Source organism: Maylandia zebra, linkage group LG18 (genome assembly GCF_041146795.1).
Source record: "Maylandia zebra isolate NMK-2024a linkage group LG18, Mzebra_GT3a, whole genome shotgun sequence".
Classification (NCBI taxonomy): Eukaryota; Metazoa; Chordata; class Actinopteri; order Cichliformes; family Cichlidae; genus Maylandia; species Maylandia zebra.
In genome coordinates, this window is record NC_135184.1 from 1,155,885 (window position 1) to 1,166,406 (window position 10,522).

General features: G+C 39.9%; 1 long non-coding RNA gene across 1 annotated transcript; it reads left to right on the forward strand.

Annotated features, from left to right (window-relative positions):
* The first annotated feature begins 6,161 nt into the window (after positions 1–6,161).
* Positions 6,162–10,020, forward strand: LOC143413522 (uncharacterized). The gene is made up of 2 exons (XR_013094121.1): positions 6,162–8,837; positions 8,919–10,020. It is a non-coding gene; the product is annotated as an uncharacterized LOC143413522 (long non-coding RNA).
* Positions 10,021–10,522: the final 502 nt, after the last annotated feature.

Here is a 10,522-nt window from a genome sequence, read left to right on the forward strand (position 1 = left end):
TCTTAAACTTAGTTACAGCGCTTTCAGAAAGACATCTACTTTGATAAAGTCTACTCTCCACCACTGTGTAATCAATTATTGTAAATGTAAATGTTATCAGGAAATGATCAGACAGGAGAGGGTTTTCAGGAAACACTGTTAAATGTTCAGTTTCTATGCCATATGTTAAAACAAGATCTAGAGTGTGATTAAAGTGGTGGGTGGGTTCTTTTACATTTTGAGAGAAGCCAATTGAGTCTAATAACAGATTAAATGCCATGTTGAGGCTGTCATTTTTAGCATCTACATGGATGTTAAAATCACCCACAATAATTATTTTATCTGAGCTCAGAACTAAATCAGATATAAAGTCTGAGAAATCAGACAGAAACTCTGTGTAAGGCCCAGGTGGACGATAGATGATAACAAGTAAGACTGGTTTCTGAGTTTCACAGCTGGGGTGGACAATGTTAAGCATCAGGCTTTCAAATGAATTAAAAGTATGTCTTGGTCTTTCATTAATTAATAGGCTGGTGTGAAAAATTGCTGCCACACCTCCCCCTCGGCCTGTGCTTCGAGATTTCTGGTAGTTAGAATGACTCGGGGGTGTTGATTAATTTAAACTAACATAATCATCCTGCTGCAACCAGGTTTCTGTAAGGCAGAGTAAATCAATGTGTTGATCAATTATTAAGTCATGTACTAACAGAGACTTGGAGGAGAGAGACCTAATATTTAATAATCCACATTTCACTGTTTTACTCTTTGGTTCAGATGTGGATACTGTATTGTTCTTTCTTTGTAATTGTTTATGTTTAAGTTGTTTGTTGCTGGTTTTTAGTTTGTTTTTTGTCTGTTTGGGAGCTGACACGGTCTCTATGGAGATGGGTTTTTGGGGGGGTAGCAGGAGGAGAGAAGCTGCAGAGAGGCGTGTAAGACTGCAACTCTGCTTCCTGGTCCCAACTCTGGATAGTCATATTTTGGGGGGTTTAATAAATTTGTCCATATTTGTAGAAATGAGAGCTGCTCCATCCAAAGTGGGATGGATGCCGTCTCTCCTAACAAGACCAGGTTTCCTCCAGAAGGTTTGCCAATTATCTATGAAGCCCACATCGTTTCTGGGACACCACTCAGACAGCCAGCAATTTAAGGAGAACATGCGGCTAAACATGTCACTCCTGGTCTGATTGGGGAGGGGACCAGAGAAAACTACAGAGTCCCACATTGTTTTGGCAAAGTTGCACACCGATTCAATATTGAATCAGTCTGTCATTACTGCTGATCTGAATTATAATTTTACTGACTGAGTGAAGAAGAAACACTCTGTGCATCCTGGGACTAAGACATTATTTTATTAACCTTTATTTAACCAGGAAGATCCCATTGAGATTAAAAACCTATTTTCAAGGCAGACCTTGATAGGCTGCTGCCTATCTTGGCCAGGTCTCACAATTACAGAAATTACTCAATCAAACACAGGTAGCAACAACACACATGCAACAATAAATGAAACAATACAAATAAAATAAAATTCAAAAAAATTCAATAAAGTTCAATAAAGTTCAAATAAAAATAAAAAGTCAGTTAAAATGACAATCAATCTAACTGAAACAGTTGCATGTTATGGACATAAAGACCTGGATGGCCTCTTCCATTTTGTGCAACATCTCTAAAATTAGAAATATTCTGTCTCAGAGTGACGCTGAAAAACTAGTTCATGCATTTATTACTTCCAGGCTGGACGACTGTAATTCATTATTATCAGGAAGTCCTAAAAACTCCCTGAAAAGCCTTCAGCTGATCCAAAATGCTGCAGCAAGAGTCCTGACAGGGACTAGAAAGAGAGAGCAGATTTCTCCTGTTTTGGCTTCCTGTTAAATCCAGAATTCAAAATCCTGCTCCTCACATACATCGTCCCTGAGCCTGGTTCTGCTGGAGGTTTCTTTCTGTTAAAAGGGAGCTTTTTTTTCCCACTGTCACCAAAGTGCATGGAGAGTCATCTGATTGTTGGGTTTTTCTCTGTATTAATAGAATCGTTACCTTACAAGTTCAAGTTCAATTCAAATAAGTTGAATTGATCTGAAGACTTTTTTTTTGAAAATGAATCAATAAATTAAAACAATTGAAATTTTGCCCCCAATTCACACTGAACACACTGAAGACGTATTAATAATATTTCAGTTGTATTATGTATCAGTGTGAAAGGTTTACCCTCTGTACTACACACAGAATGTAAAAAGAGAGAATAATGTTACTTTGCAACCCACAACATTTAGTATTGATTAAACAAATGTGAGTATTTAAACAAATAACAGGACATTATAGGTAATTCAACTGGTTTTGTTTTGTTTTTTGCATTGAAACGTGATGGACTTTGAGAAATTCCAGCTGCCACAGGATTAAAGGCAGCGTGTACCATACACAGCTTACAGGGTAAACACACAGGGACAGTCACTCCAAACATCATCGATTTAAACTCATGACCTTCTTGCTGAGTCAACAGCATTGTTCACGGCACCATTTTTACATTTTAATTAATTTAAATTTTTATTTTCAATCATGACTCCTAAGATGTCTGTAACATGCAGCTGATTCTAAAGATAATTCTTTCATGCAGAAAACAGTAATCAGTGTTTGAGATCAGCAGAGCTGCTTAAACTGGAGCGAGCTGCGATCCTCTCTGTGGTTTGTTGTGTTTCCTGTTTGCGCAAAATACAACAACAATACAAAGATAACTGTGTGTGTGTGTGTGTGTGTGTGTGTGTGTGTGTGTGTGTGTGTGTGTGCTCTTATCTTCATGTGAGTACATTTTAACATAAACTTAAATAAATAATGTAGAAACTCACTCATTGGTGCAAAGTGGACGTGAGGCTTTGGGATGTGTCACCAGCAAACAAAGAAAATATATTTATTTGTTTCAGATTTGTTTCATTTCAAAGAGATATAAATCATGAAAGCTGATAAAGTGTATATTAATTACAGTCTCAATTTTCCTTAAAAAATATCTCACTTCAAAAACAAAGTCTTGTCTTCCTGAAGCAGTAAAACAAGTGTTAATTAAAACAAGTTTTAATTAAAACAGCTGATTTAAAGTAAAAAAAAAAAAGTATACAAATACTGGAGAATTTAAGGTTTCTTCACTTTATGGAAGCTGGGATGGAAGAAACAGAATCTGGGCCAGATGTGCTTTATAACAGGTAGAGATGAGTATCAGTAACTGACAGATTGACTGTAATCTGTGGGAGTCAGATTTCTGTCAGTGACATAAAGAACATGCAAATTCATGCAAACTTTTATGTAATGTGTTTTTTTCTGGAACTGCTCTGCAGCAGTTTACAGCTGAGTGTGAAGCAGTGCGAATGAGAATCAGCACCTCCAAGTCTGAGGCCAGGGTCCTCAGCCAGAAAAGGGTGGAGTGCCCACTCTGGGTCAGGTTCTTGCCCCAAGTGGAGGAGTTTAAATATCTCACGAGTGTTCACGAATGACGGGAGAAGGGAGCGGGAGCATCACTGCATCACTGCAGCCGCTGCACCAGTCTGAGAGCTGAGTGTAAAAACTAAGCTCTCGATTTCCCGGTTGATCTACGTCCCCACCCTCCCCCATGGTCACGAGCTGTGGGTAGTGACCAAAAGAACGAGATCGCGAGCACAAGCGGGAGAAATGGGCTTCCTCCGAAGGGTGGCTGGCCTCTCCTGCAGATTAAGATTTTACTTTACCTTTACGAAATGTGATGAAACGATCTAAATGATTTTCAAAACAGATAAAACCCCTAAAAATTAATTAATTATAATAGGATTTATTTTGGCAAATCTAATAAATAATTTGGAAAATAAATGAAAGATTAACAACTTTTTCAAGAAATGACTTGTTCACTGTTTCTGCTGTTGCAGGACGGAGACAAAGATTTTTCCCGTGGGACAGAAAAGTATGAGGACTACCCAGAGTTCTCCTGGGTCCTGGTATAAGATAAGATACCTTTATTAGTCCCACAAGGGGAAATTTCATGTTAAGGCTGCCGACCTATTGCACGCAATGGCGGCGCCATCTTACCCTCCGACCATACATACATTACACAAAAACATCATATGGGGAAGACAGGTCAGAGGTATAACAATGGAAATGCACCACATGAGGAAAGACAAGGAGAAAAAATAACTCCCCCCAGACTGAGCTCCAACAGGGAGATCAGTTTGAGAACAGAAAAAGTTCGAGTTGTATCAAGTTAAAGTTTAGTATCATGATAACCCTGATTTATAGTTGTCAGTGTCACTAGTTTGATTATTTGTGCTTTGAAGTTTCTAACAGGTTGGATGAACCTTACATGTGCATACACAGCATAACATTTCATAATGATACAGAGGACGTGTTCACCATCACGGTCCAATCACACATTTCTCGTCATTGGGATGTTTTGCTGTGAGATATAAAGTTGATTTGTTTACTGATCTGAGTGCAGATCATCAGATCTGTGAGGATGAATCATGTCGGTCTGACACTTCCAGGTTACACAACCACACTCAGTGGAAACAGTGTGTGTGTGTGTGTGTGTGTGTGTGTGTGTGTGTGTGTGTGTGTGTGTGTGTGTGTGTGTGTGTGTGTGTGTGTGAGAGAGACATCCACACCACTTCCACTCCACCTGTTTTCCACGGGCAGAGAGGATCCGTCTGTGTTTATTCTTTAGATTCTTTTCTGTCTTTAATGGAACAACATGCAGATTAAACGCTCAGACTGCAGCTGACAAACTTTGTTTTTAAATGAAGTCAGTTTATCCAGTTCATCACTCTGAATGCATGACCTCTGACCTCTGTATTGTACACATACTGTATGCAAACTTGTGTTCTGGAATAGAATAGAATAGAATAGAATAGAATAATCCTTTAATTGTCCCACAAGGGGAAATTTGGTTGTAACAGCAGCCAAAAAGACACATATACAAACAAACAGGACACAGGACAGAAACATACACAAGTTTTACATATTTACATCAAGGATGATGGTTACTATATACAGAGTACTGTACAGTTATTAAATTAAATAAAAATGACTACAGATAAGATATAATATACATATATAAGTTAATAAATACATACATATATACACATAAACACACTCATTATTGCTATATACTGTGTGTTTTAATATAATATGTACAGATGAAGACATTTTAGCTGCAAACTGTAACCTTCTCTCTTTGTAAGTTTTACATCTTTGAAAAAATGAGAAATGCTTCAAATTTTCAAATAAATATTTAACCTGTGAAACATCCTGTTTGTCTGAGCGCACTGACTCTGTGCTCGAAGTGCACGAGCAGTCCCGTCCACATATTCTAATGATGCTTAATCTTAATCCTGCAGCACGCAGTGATCGTTAAGAACAGTTTCCACTCAGTCAGTGTTTGTTAGATGATGTTAATTAGCGATTTAAAGACACTGAAGAAGTTGAATTGTGATCAAGGCTTCATGAGGTAACATCAGTTGTCACAGTAACCGGGAGATGAATCCCATAATAAACCATACCATGCATCTGGGTAGAACGACCTGCTGTCCAAATACTTTTGGTTATCAAGATTGAAGAATGGAAGCATTTGCTCACAGAACGACTGCACGCGTGTCTCGGTTTTGTTAAACTGCAGCCGTCTGCAGGCTCAAAACTCTCCTTCCATTTTCTTCTGTGCGGGTTTGAGTCGCAGGAGCAGCAGGCGATGCAAAGCTATGCGACTTTTCTCCTTAAAGTCAAATTTGTGTGATTTTGTTTGTGTGACATTTTCATCTAAGATGTGCGTAACAAGCCCGTGCATGTCTGATCAGATGCTGCCCTCAGCTCGGTCGCATTCTTGTCCCAAAGCCAACTTTCTACTTGTGTTTGAGGCTCATTTAAAGGATGATTTACAAAGAACAGTTTTAGAATATTGGACTGTTTTCTGCAGAAAACTGCAGTTTTTCTTTTTCAGAAATGTTGTGACAGAAGTTTTTCATTTGCAGGCACATTTACATCCAACAACTGAATGCATATGATTATCAAAAGCATCTCATTCTAATCTGCTTTATCTCAGTGTGAAAGTTGACACATTTTCTGTAGTGTGAGAGATTCGCTGTCATTCTGCGGAGGTGTTTGTATCTGCGATCTGATTGGCTGCTGCTGCTTCTGGAAAATCTTCTGCCTCACTGTTTCCACAGGATGTGGTCGCCCGATGTGATCGAGCTGCAGCGTGATGGCTGCGTCACAGACGAAGGCGGCTGCGGTTTCTGCCTCAAAGCCTGCTGGGACAGGAAGCGTGTCAGTGGGGGTGGGCGGGGAAATCGAGGTCAGGCGGTGCTGGAGGTAAGGATGTACGATCAGGTGTGGCCTCACGGTCGGTGTGAGAAAACAGATTAGACGCCTAAATATGAAACGTGTGCAGCCGGTGGCACCGCCGCAGTTTCCACGTCACAGAGATGAGGCCAAAAATCCGACCTCAGGTGCGTCTGCAGGTGGACACGCCAACAGCTGCAGCAGGAGACCCAAAAGCATCTGTGCACGTGTTACAGAAAATATTAACGACCAAAGAAACCTGTTTCATATTACACGACTCTGTTTTTCACCAAGCTTTCATCTCTGAGACGTGAACAGAAAGAAGGACTCCGTGATCGTGGCTGTTCTTGTTAGTGTGCAGCAGCTCAAACTGTTAAATATCTGCAGTTATTTTTATTTATGTCTGATAATATCTTTACTGTCATGGGTGAATTTCACTGATTTCTGCAGATTCTGAAGCATCATTGAACGTCCAGCTCGAAGGGTCGAGAGACATGACAGGAAGCTGAAAACAGACTTTAGCTCTTCTGTTGTTGTGATGTCAGAACCTTCTCAGGATGTCACAGCATCAGAAACAATTATTGTTTCTTTTTTAAATTTATTTTTCAAACATGACGAAGCTGCTCCGATGAAGCCCGACCTTCTCTAAGTTCAGTATTCAGTGAAATGCACACGAGTACAGATAATTACTGTGAGCACACGTGTATGTTTATGATGATGTTAGAACATGTAGAATAAATAAAGAATGCAGTCTTGTGGATTTGCAGGGTTTGCTGTACCAGGTTAGGTCAGAACTCAAACAGGAAACACTTTTCAGGCCAAAGTAAAAGTTTTGCTCCCAAATCTTCACTAAAGTCCAAACGTTTCAGTAAAATGTTGCATAAACGAAGCTCTTTGTCTTACTTGGATACTTTTCTTTCTTCCTGTGTTTTGGCAGCAAATGTTTCAGTGTTGAAAACTGGAGCAGCTTTAATAATCACAGCTTACCTTTGATGTTAGAAGCTCCACTTTATATTATAATAGACATTTGATTAGAAAGTAAATAAACATAATTCATGTTTAAAAACACCTCAATTATGGTCATAAACAGAAAATCTATATAGTTTTAGTTTCTAATCCTTTTACTGAGTAATTATGGACTTTTAGAACTCAGAAGCAAAACCGAACCTTGGCTGGGCCTTTAAGACGCATCATCTAAAAACACAGTTTAGTGTTACAGTCGAGTCAACTTTAACGACTTTACAAAGTTTTATTTTTAATAAAATCTGCTTGTTTTATTTCTTTAATGTACAAATATGTCAGTTAGTCTGATGAGAAGATTCATTTACTAGGACACGAGTTCAGTTTATTTGTATTTGTTTCTGTAATTATCTGAAATTATTTCATCACTTCCTTGACTTTGTGTTCCGATGGTGAATTTTCCTGATTCTGCACATGTAGCTTTGAAATTAAAATGAATTTTGATAATGCTTCAAAAAGCAAACAAACTGCTACATTAGCCTCCATATGCATCTGAAGAATCAGAATCAGAATCAGAATACTTTATTGATCCCTGGGGGAAATTATTTTTTGTTACAGTGCTCCATTATAAACCAACATTAAGACAAGACAGACAATACGCTAACTAAGAATAGTACAATATATACATATATATACATACATAAGTCACTCATAAATAAATAGCTGGAAAAGAAACATGTGTAGTTGTAGCAGTGACCAGTGTGTTAAGTGGATGCGTTGTACAGGGAGCCACAGGCAGGAAAGATTTCCTGTGTCGTTCAGTGGTGCATTATGGGTAATCTCAGTCTCTCACTGAACGAGCTCCTGTGACTGACCAGCATGTCATGGAGTGGGTGGGAGGTGTTATCCAACATTGTCTTTATCTTGGACAGCATCCGCCTCTCCGACACCACCTTGAGGGAGTCCAGCTCCATCCCCACAACATTGCTGGCCTTACGGATCAGTTTATTAAGTCTGTTGGCATCTGAAGAAGGCTGACAAGCTGTGAGATTTCTGTGTTATGTGCAGCAGCAGTCAGATCAGTGTTGAACTGTTTGATGTCTCCACCAACAGACACAGAAAAAGGCTTCAGGGATTATTTTAGTGTTACTTTGTGTATTTTATTAGGACTGTTTCATCGTGTGTTACACACTGCAGCGATGTTCCCTTATTGATATTATGAACACAATCAGAGCCGTCTGCTGGACTCTGACCTGCTTCATGTTTTCTGTGTTTGAGTTTGAAGAAACACAACTTGATTTAGTAAAAAGCTCCACACAGGAAAATAAACCAACAAGTGTTTCAGACTGGAAGAACTGGTCCCAGACGCCACCCTGGGTGCTGCTGCTGGAGGCCCTGCATGTTTGGAGACCTCGTTCACTCTGGTGTTTCTCTTTCGTCCACTGTCATCACACATCTTTCAGTTTCACTCATCATTTCATCATTGCATTTGTCCAGTGTGACATCACTGTCCTTGTGTGTCCTTTGCTTTGTTCTAGAGTCCCTGCAGATGTTTACAGATGTCACCATCATCATCCTCATTATGAAGAGTGCGACCTTGTTTTTGTGTGAGTGTCAGAGACGTGGCTGTAACCACACAAACATCACCGTGTCTGTTTGTTGGTGGGTTTTATTTGTTGTTTTTGCAGTTTCACCGCTGACAGGAAGCCAGCAGCAGCAGGGCAGAGCGAGGAAGCGGCGCTGCAGCGGTGGGAGGCTCTGAGGTCGCCTCACAACCTGACAAACATCCGGCAGCAGATGCGGAAGAAGAAAAACCCGACCTCAGAATGTTTCCAACACACGTGGTGGAAAAAAGCTGCAGCTGAAGCAGCCTGCACACTTTCAGGAACTTTGTGCCTCTCAAGAAATAAAAATATGGCCATTTAAAGTCATTATAATACAGGCAAATATGCTTTCTATATAATACATTAGAATACAGCAACATCACTTTCTTCAGTGTAGCAGCAGAGCTAAAGTCTTTTGCAGACACATGGGAAATGCAGCTGTGCTCTGATCTGTGCATCACATGTTTATCTGCTGCATATAAACACTAAAGGAGACAAACAGTAACAACATGTTAGTAACTGGATTCAAAAACGCAGCAGACGAGACTGAAAGAAACAGATAATGTTTGCAGACTGACAGCTGAGCATGCGTGTAAAACGTGATCCTCAAACACTGAATCTGCTGCACAGATCAGACTGAAGAGCCTCACTGAGCTCCAGCACTGTTATTTCCCCTCATCTGGACCTCAGCTGGTGTTGGACTGAGTCTGTGTGCAGACCAGAGAGAACAGCATCAAGCAAACCAGGGAACACAGGAACGAGCCAGAGGTCAGTGCTGTCATCTTTATTATTATTATGTTATTTTCATATTTGGACTTTACATGCAGAATGTAGCGACCAATCAGGTGCGACTCTCATCGCTGATGGAAGCAGAGCAGGAAGCTCTGAGAGGGACACAACATGTGTTTGCAGACGCTCAGAGTTCCTCCACATCAAACTGGAAAAGTGTTTCTTTGTTCACGTCTTTATTAGTGCCGAGTGTGTGAACTTCACACTGTTGTGCGCAGGAACAAACACAGACCGATGTGTGTCTGTCAGTGACCGTTGAATGCTGCGGCGCATGTTCACCTCAAACTGTCACAGTCAGCAAAACTATTACAGAAGTTATTGAGAAGCAGTGCAGCCTGGAAATGTTCCCACTGATTAAACCGTCCACAGACAGCTTCACCAGAACATGCAGTGGGCCGACTCGGGGCCTCTGGCCTTATGTTTGACACCACACATTAGATGCATTTATGACGCCTGAACCGTGAAATAAATGACTGAAAACTGAACATTTCATTTATTTAATTAATCTTCTGACATAAAGAAAATATATATAAATATATGACAGACGAGGCGTGATGGTTAAACATGAAATAAATCGACTTCAGCATTTATAGTTGATATTTATGCAGCACTCATTATTTTTTAGAGATTCAAAAACAAAAAGATGATACATTATGACACATTCATGTATCCGTTCATTACAAATAACTGAAGGAGTGTGCGTCTGTACGGACTGGCTTGCTATGATGGAGCTGTGGGGATTTTTGGGTGGAGGCTTTAAGGTCATGTTTTTGTTGCTTAATGTGAAAAACAGCCAAACACCAACGTGTGAGACCAACAGTAAAGACTCACAGTTTAAAGATTAGTCATGGTTGGATTATGGCGGCACAGACGAGCAAACATGGTTTCAGTCTGAGCTT